Here is an 8,867-nt window from a genome sequence, read left to right on the forward strand (position 1 = left end):
GTTGCCCTGTCCCCTCCCCCATAGCCCATCTGTTTTATTTGCAGCGACACTACTGGTTACATATTCTACAGCTGTCTTTAACAGAAACTTACTTATTGATCAAACATCTCATGTCCAAGGTAAAGCTGTATAGTATCCATTGTAAGACATTTTAAAAATAATATACCATATGATATTTTATAATTTCAAACTATTTGGGGTCCTATGGAGGAGGTGAGACGTAGTGAGTGAGGAGGTGGACCCTGGAAATAATGGGCAAGATGTCTTACGACAACTGAGAAGAAGAGACTTCTATAAACACAGGTGTATTTAGGTAAAGTTTGTCTCTCCAATATTATCTTCCCTTCATTCAAGGCTTTTCTCTACTGCATTACCCTACTGTTCCCAGATGATTGTGAGTTTCCTAATTACCTGGAGGGATTGGTGTGTCTGCTCCTGTCAGCTAGCTCATCCCTCCTCCCTCTCAGACCTTGACCAGTACAATGTGTTATCAAATGTTTGTTAGTGGGGCTAGAGACAGCTCCGCTGGTGACAAGCATGTGTTGCTCTTGCAGAGGATCCGAATTCAGTTCCCAACATCCACCACCAGGCAGCTCACAACCACTTATAACTCTAGCTCCAGGGGTGTCAGATGCCTTTGGACCCTATGGGAGCCTGCACTCCACTCACACATCACCACACACAGACACACACACACACATGTGCACAAGATCAGAAACAAACCTTTGTAAAAATACTTTTCATTTTAATTTGTTTTTTAAACCATGAATGAGCCAGAGAAGGGAGGCAAGGTATAATCCCCAGTAACTGGAGAAGTAGAGGCAGGAGGATCATGAGATTGAGACCTGCCTTGGGAAGAGCTTGCTTCAAACTTCTTGAGGCTACCCTTGGCTGCACGGTGGGCCAGGCTTTGCTGCCGTGTTTTAGTTCAGACTAGGAAAAGAATTTTATTTTATTTCTTTCTATTTGACTGCAGGCATCTAAGGACCTCCCCATTGGGTTAAGCATTGAAGTAATTGGGCAGAGGCTTCACTGACCATACATAGTAATGAATACAGTCTGCAAAAAAAATAGCTTGAAAATGTCACTGAATGAACAGATGGCTACAGTTCTCCACAATTAGCCACAGAAAATCTCTAGAAAATGGGGGGGGGGATCACATCTCCAAAGTTTTGGCACCATAATATTCAAGTACTTTGTTTTCATTTAAGAAGTAGTGAAATAATTATATAATCTAACATTTATTACAATAGGTATAAGACACTTACAATTTAATTTTTAAAAACCAAGTATGTGCATTGTAACACTGCTCTGCTGACCTCTTATCCCTTTTGGTAACCCTAGTGTTATATTTTTTAAGTTAAAAAGGTCGGTGGAAAACTAGGTAATATCTAAGTATTCAGCCTATTCTTTGATGATATGCATGTGTTATAATAAACCTCCATGCAGTAGCCACTTCACAGATCAATTCTATAGACCGTTTGTTGAGCGTAAGAAGCTGCCTATATGTGTATATAGTTGGTGTAAGAAGTGATTCACTGCTCCAAACAGGGCTAGGAGCCCTTCAGGCGTTGACATTTCAATTGTTCTGGAGAAGTACTCTCATTCTACAAAGGTTGCTAGTTTTAGTGTCCCGGCTGTCTTCCACTTGAACCCTTAAACCTATCCTCCAGTCTACTCTATGCCTCAGGAGGCTGGCCTGTGCAGAATCCCTCCACAAGCTCCCCTCTCTTAAGGCATCCAGTGGAAGTGGAGCCATGGAGAACTTCAGCAGTAACGGGAGTGAGATGGACAGACACAGAGGCGGATCGTCATCTCATTGGTCCCTTGTCAGGTGACAATACAGCTTTGCCCATCTCTAGTTCCAGCCGCTGCTCCTTCCCCTCATCTGCTCAAGTTCATCACTGGCTATGTCTCCCCACCAGGTTCTTTCTAGCCTTAGGACATTGTGCTGGTCTCTATGGTATTCTTACCCTTATATAAAGACTGTCTCATTTAAGACTGTCCTCACACTACCCAGTCTGATAGACTTCTCTTTCCTTATTGAGACCTGCCATCAGTGTTCTGAAGTGCCAGGTGATCAAATTCCTGCAAATAATAAGAAAGGTTGAGGAGAGGCTGAGTGTGGTGGCGCACACCTTTAATTCCAGCACTGAGGAGGCAGAGGCAGGTGGATTCCTGTGAGTTTGAGGCCAGCATGGTATACAAAGTGAGTGCCAGGACAGTCAAGGCTGTTACACAGAGAAACCCTGTCTTGAAAACCAAATGAAAAAAAAAAAGGTTGAAACAGAGAACAAGATGAAAAGAGTAAGCAAGTCCGTTATTGTGGAGATCCAGAAGCTAGTCCCCAAGGTGCTGGTTTCTGCAACTTCCCCCTTCCACTTTATGGAGTTATTATTAGATCGTGGCATCATTTTATTACTGTGAACTGTATCCTCTGTGGCGTACAGGCAAGTAATAGGAGTCCCATTAACGTTTGAGTTGAGTTTTCTGTCACTTGAGAGAAAACTGTGCTGAAGTCATTTCACACCCTATAAAACTATGGAAGAGAGGCTTTCGGTAACTCCAGGGACGACAAATAGGGCTTGGGATGGCCCTGTCGGAGACAGCTGAACGGTGCAGAACTTATCCCCAGGCTTCCTTCCCTCCACCCCCACCGGAAGTCCGAAGGAAAAGAAGACTGTTGAGCTCCTGAGACATTTGAGTTTGTTCAGACGTTGCCTTCAAAGATCTCAGTATAACGGTGCTTTCTATCGACGTACAAAAAAGCAGTTGTATGTTTAGTGGGAGAAAAATATTTATTTCTAGGTACTTGGTCAGAATGTTCTTTCCCAGCACCCTTGGCTTAACTTCCCTTGCTTTTCCTGGTGTACATAGCGTATATGCCTGTCCCTGAGCAGGTAACCAAGGCAAGGAGGAAGAACTGTGCTAACACAAGCCTGAGACATATGCTCTGCAGCTCAAGTGGGGGTGCAGTTACCATCCCCAGAAGCAGCTGGGAGAAGGATAATGAAAATCAAGAGAACTACTAACAGGAAAGGGAATGGATGCAAGGGAGATAACCGTGTCTTCTGTGGCTTACCAGTGGCATAAGCCGGTCAGTCGGTAATTTCCTACTTAAACTAGTTACGTCATTTTGCCTTTTTCTCTAGGAGGATCATGGGACTAATCATAGCTCTGTACCAATTATCTATATGAGCCCAGGCTGGAGATAGTTCTGATTTCTGAAATCTATTTTTATGAAACTGAACCCAGTTACCCATTGAGTTTTTCTAAAATTCGTGCTAATACCGTCTGTCTACCTGACAAAATTACTGGGATGCTCAAGTAGGATGAGAGACAAGAAAACATTTTGTAAACTATAAAGAGTAACTTATGTGAAAATGTACCTTTCTGGTGTGTGTGTGTGTGTGTGTGTGTGTGTGTGTGTGTGTGTGTGTGTACGAGGATGTACTTGTGTGCAGGTGCACGTGGGGAGGCCTGAGGAAAAACCTCTGGTATTGTTCCACCAAAGCTGCACACCTTGGTCTTTGCAATGGGGTCTTCTCCTAGTGGCCTGGAATTCACCAGGTAAGCTAGACTGGCTGGCCAGGCGACGGATTGCAGCAACCTGCCTACTTGTGCCTTCCAGCACTGAGATCATAGACATGAGCCAGCACACCCCACTTGTTTGATCTTAGGGATGGGACTTACATCCTCATCCCTGGCCAGTAAGCACCTCGCTGGCTGCACTATCTTCCCTCAGATGCTCTTTCTATTTCCTTATTTTACAGCATTCAATACAGCACTGTAACCTATAGGCACAGCAGCATTCTTCTGACCATACTCTAGAGGCTGTGTTGTTCCTTTTAGTGAACAAATTAAATACTCCCAGTTGATTTGAAAATATCAGAATGTTAACAACATCCCTAAGGTCTCAGCTTTTCCTAAGGGATTTCCCTCTGAGCTGCTAAGAGCCAGAGTTACAGTGGCTTGAGTTTTTCTCCACTTCCCTAGCAAAGAACCCAAAACACAATTATTTTAGTAAAAGTAGTACAAAAGTACTTGCTGAGCAATTTTTATTGAGCACTTCTTGGTTCCAGACACAATAAAACACTAGTGTGAATTATCATAGGGATACTGGACTTGTGTGCAATTGGAGGTGGCAACCTTTATTACGCTATCTTCGAGGCATTGTGCATACATCTACCAATGTGAAGGGCTTCTATCAGTTGAGTAACGTAAAGAAAAGGTCTTGAAGGAAATTTTTTTGAGAAAATGCAAATCAGGTTTAATTTAATAAAAATAAGCTTTCAGTAATCACAATAATGTGGAAACAAGAACAATGATGCTTCCTCCCTGTTTCTGTAACTTAATACTATCATCTGCTAAATGGCAATAAAAAAATAGATTCTTCCAAGTTGGGTGGTTGTGGTGGTGCACACTTTTAATCCCAGAACTTTGGAGGCAAAGACAGGTGGATCTTTGAATCTGAGGTCAGCCCAGTCTATAGAGTGAGTTCCAGGACAACTAGAGCTTCACAGAGAAAACCTGTCTTAAAAAGGAAAAAAGAAAAAGAACCTTTCACAAAGACTGGTTAAAGATGAGACAACACAAGTAAAACATAGCCTAGAGGCTGATGGCGACTGAAGACATGGGCACCTGGTAGACTGGGAACAAGCAGGGCAGATAGTCCAGCCTGCCATAGAGAAGGCAACATCCCAAGGCAGCATTCATTTCTGATGATGGTATTTACTTGTGTCAGAAACACTAATCTTACAAATATTAACAGTGTTGACACCTTTGTGGATAAATGGCTATGTCACGCCTCTGTATGACCTGACTAGGGTGGTGAGGGAATGAGGAAAGACAGACAGATGGCTCCATGAGCACACAGAAAAACGGGGGTTAGCTACCAGAGGAGCTGAAGCACTCTGAAAGCCCAACCACTCATTGAGTAGAGATGAACAGGGAGGCAGGGTTATTGCATACAGACAAACAGGAGCAAGGTTTATGATGTACATCTGAATAAAGGAGGCAGATTTAGCTAATCTCAGTGGGGCAGTCTCTGCTGGAGGGCAGTCTTCAGGCCATAAATACTTTAGGGGAGAGCTATGGTGAATGTTTTCTGCATATACTATCAACATTCACACTCAGACCAAAAAAGGCTTTGCCATTTTCTGAACCTAGACCAGAGAAGTCTTTGCCATTTCCCTCTGCGCCACACTCCAGGAGGAAGGCTTTGTCATTCCTCTGTGAACCTGAGGCTTCAGGACCCTTAACATGGCAATGCCCATGTCTACAAGAGCACATCCATTCAGGGCTTCACTCATTCATGACTACCTTTTCTCCCTACACTATAGTACTTTCTTTTGTCTTTGTGTCAGATGCAGAGAAGGTTCGTCTTGCAGTGCTTTAGGATAAAAAGTCTTTAGCACTTGCATTATACGTTCAGCAAACAAGTCCTTCACATTTTTTTTTATTGTTATTTGAGTGCCATTGTGATCTACTACTGTAAACAACCAGGATCCAGGGAGTCAAAGACCTTGCTTTTATTCAAAATATAGTTATGCAACACTCATCAGGTACTAGACTCTTTGCTGGGCTCTGGAGGAAATAGAAATTTCAGTGGTGTGAAGAAGAGACAAAGCAAGTGCACAGGAACTGTAAAACATGGAAAATCATTTGTTGCAGGAAGTATAAAGCATTGTAGGATTGTTTGTGGGAAGTATGCTTGACCCAAACTGAGGAACCAGACCAAATCAAATATTATTATAAATAATAAAGTATTATAGAATATCAGAGAAGTAAGTAGGAGTTAGCCAGGATAATTATTTTACAAGTCAAGACTAGTTTGCTTAAATAGTGAGCCTTGCTACAGTTAACACCGCAGAAGTAGGAAGGGACCTTGGGTGTTGGAATTGCATTCCTGTCAACAGAAAATAAGGCAAAGGTTGGTGTATCAGAGACCTGGGGGGATAAATGAACAGTAACATTGTGAAATGACCCAGAGAGACAAATGCAGTGGCATTTCATTTGTATTTTAATAAATAAAGCTTGTCTGAAGATAAGAAAAGTAAAACAGCCACACTGGCCAGCCTTACAGACCAGGTAGCAACGATATACACCTTTAAACCCAGTAGCCACACTAGTTTGCCATAGAAACCAAGCAGTAGTGGTGCACACTCTTAATCCCAGAGCTACAGAGGATTTTAAGATGGGAGGAGACAGCTCTCAGTCTCAGTCTCATTCTGAAGGTTCCTGGAGGCAGGATCCACCATTTTTTAACTGAGGTTGAGGTAAGAGCCAGTGGCTGGTTGCTTTGTTTTTCTGGTCTTCAGATTGAACCCCATATCTGTCTCTGAGTTTTTATTAATCATGCTCCAGACAAAGGGATGGGAAGGTGTGGAGTTAAGGGTTTCTTCATCCCCTAATTCATAAAAGTGCAGAAAAACAAAGGAAAGGATGATGGGAAAATCAAGTTCCCTGTAACCTGGCATCTGATCTTGGCTTAGATACAAGCTCCTTTCTATTATGTGATTTGGAATAAGAATTCCCTCTTAGAGACTCTGGTTTCTCCACCGGTAAGCTGTCTGGGTTGAACAGAAGACAAGAAGGAGCTGCTATGATTGGGGAATCAAAGCAGGCAGATGACAGCATCGAATAGCCTAGGCGTGAAGTTCAGTAACATTGGCACTTGAGCCACAGACTGACCAAAGCCCAGAGGAAGCAGTACCTGATGGTGAACAGAGGAACTTTATAGCTATCTGTTCTAGCATGGGAACTACCTTTTCTAGATGTATGATAAAATCTTAGTGGAGATTTGTGGAGGACAGCATGGTGTGAACTCACTTGGGTTCCTGTCTGCCTTCTGCCCCTTATCTTTGGGAACTCTGGGAGAACATACTGAGGGAAATGATTTTGTAGAATCAGGGCCAACCCAAACATAGCTGATTGTAAATGGTGGTATTTCATTAACCTGCTGGAGAACAGTCTTCAGAATACTGTAGAGAGCATTCATGGTGTCAGCTTCGAACAGCCCCCCAACCTTCATCTATAACACTGATCCCCCCACACTAATCTTGTCATTCCCTCCCCCTTGGAGAGAAGATAAACACTTCAATCCAGGAGGGAGAGATATTTTTTTCAGTTGGAAATAAAGGAGCCAGTCTTTCTCAGAGGGCAAAGCTTCAAGACAAAACCAGAAGCTTCTAATGACCATGTCCCTTTCAGTGCTGAAGAAGCCGGTCTGTAACTGTAAACTGAGACTTAGAAGGGCAGACATGTGGGAAGGCAGGAAGAATAAGAATCCAGTTGTTGAGGTGATATATATCCATAACCCCAAGACTTGGGAAGCTGAGGCAGGAGGATCAGGAGTTCAAGATGCCCTAGCCTCCATAGCTAGTTTAAGGCCAGCCTGAGCTATATAAGACTTTATCTCAAAACAACAACAAAAAATTTACCTTGTAAAATTGCTGTGTGTATTTCCAGGTACAACTTTTGCCTTTTAATGATTCTGTCTATAGAGATCTCCCTTCCCCCCAAAAAAAGTATTTCCTAATCCAGAAGTCCTTTATTTTCTGCTGGAGATAGCTTATCAGATGGTTCCTCAGAGTTGCTTCTCAAAAAGTCCTTCTGAGACAGACAAGGCAGGGTTGTTTCTATTTTCTATCCAGAATACTGGGGCAAGATGGTTCAGTAGGCGGAGCAGTCTCCTGCAGTCTTGATGACCTGAGTTCCATCCATGAAGCCTATAGAGATGAGGAGAGCTGACTCTGAGGTTGTCTTCTAACTTCCATGCAGGTGCCATGGCTTGTGAATAGCCCACCCAACCCCCAAAGTAAATAAGTAAATGTAAAAAAGAAAAATCTTAAGAATACTGGAGCCCAAAGTCACACAGTGGGTAAAGCGAGGTCTTGAAGCCAGGATATGACTACTACTGTTTCCAGGATACAGGGTTCTTTATCCACTCCAGCACTGCAGTGGCTTGGAATAATTTGCTCATCTAGTCAACAAATACATTGTATCTGTGCTAAGGCAAATGCTATTTTAGGTGGTGTTGATCAGGATGGTGTTCCCAACGCTGACAGCCAAGCATGTGTAACAGACTAGGAGACTGGCGGTGTATGGGTTGTGATAGCAGGAGTCCTTCGGAAGCACATTTGGGACGGGAGTGTTCAGGTAATAGGAAAGGATTCTCAGCTGGACCTCTGCCTCTCCTCAAAATCCTTGAGGTCCAACTGTCTAAATTGTTTTTAAAATGTATGAATTTTAGGTGGAGAGATGGCTTAGCAGTTAAGAATCCTGGTTCCTCTTCTAGAGAACCAGGGTTGGTTCCTAGTACCCACACAGTGGTTCACAGTCTTTATAACTTCAGTTCCAGAGAATCTGATGGCCTCTTCTGGCTTCTGTGCTGCATACACAAGATGCATAGACATGTATGTGGCAAAACACCCATACACATAAAGTAAGTTAAAAAAAATTAAACATAAAACTCTGTGTTAAGCACATCGTCAGAGTGTGCAGCCTGTAACCAGCACAACTGTGAGCTTGTTTCCTCTGCCTTGCCAAGGAAATAACATTTAGATTGAGATCCAAGAGTCAGTGTGAGTTAGCAGACTGAAACCCCAGGCATGTCTCACCTAGTTCTGGGTGGGCTGCCCAACCTGCCCTTATTTATTGACCAGGACACGACCCCGCTGTGGCTGCTCTGGTGTCCTCCACTGTCACTACAATCCCTTCTTCCTTCTCTGCAGTCTGGTTTCCCATGGCACCCAGATCACCCTCTCGCTGCTGGTGTCTCTGTCTTCTCTCTCTCCCTCTCTCTCTCTCTCTCTCTCTCTCTCTCTCTCTCTCTCTCTCTCTCTCTGTGTGTGTCTCTGTCTCTC

Source organism: Microtus ochrogaster, chromosome 22 (assembly GCF_000317375.1).
Source record: "Microtus ochrogaster isolate Prairie Vole_2 chromosome 22, MicOch1.0, whole genome shotgun sequence".
In the NCBI taxonomy this organism is placed as follows: Eukaryota; Metazoa; Chordata; class Mammalia; order Rodentia; family Cricetidae; genus Microtus; species Microtus ochrogaster.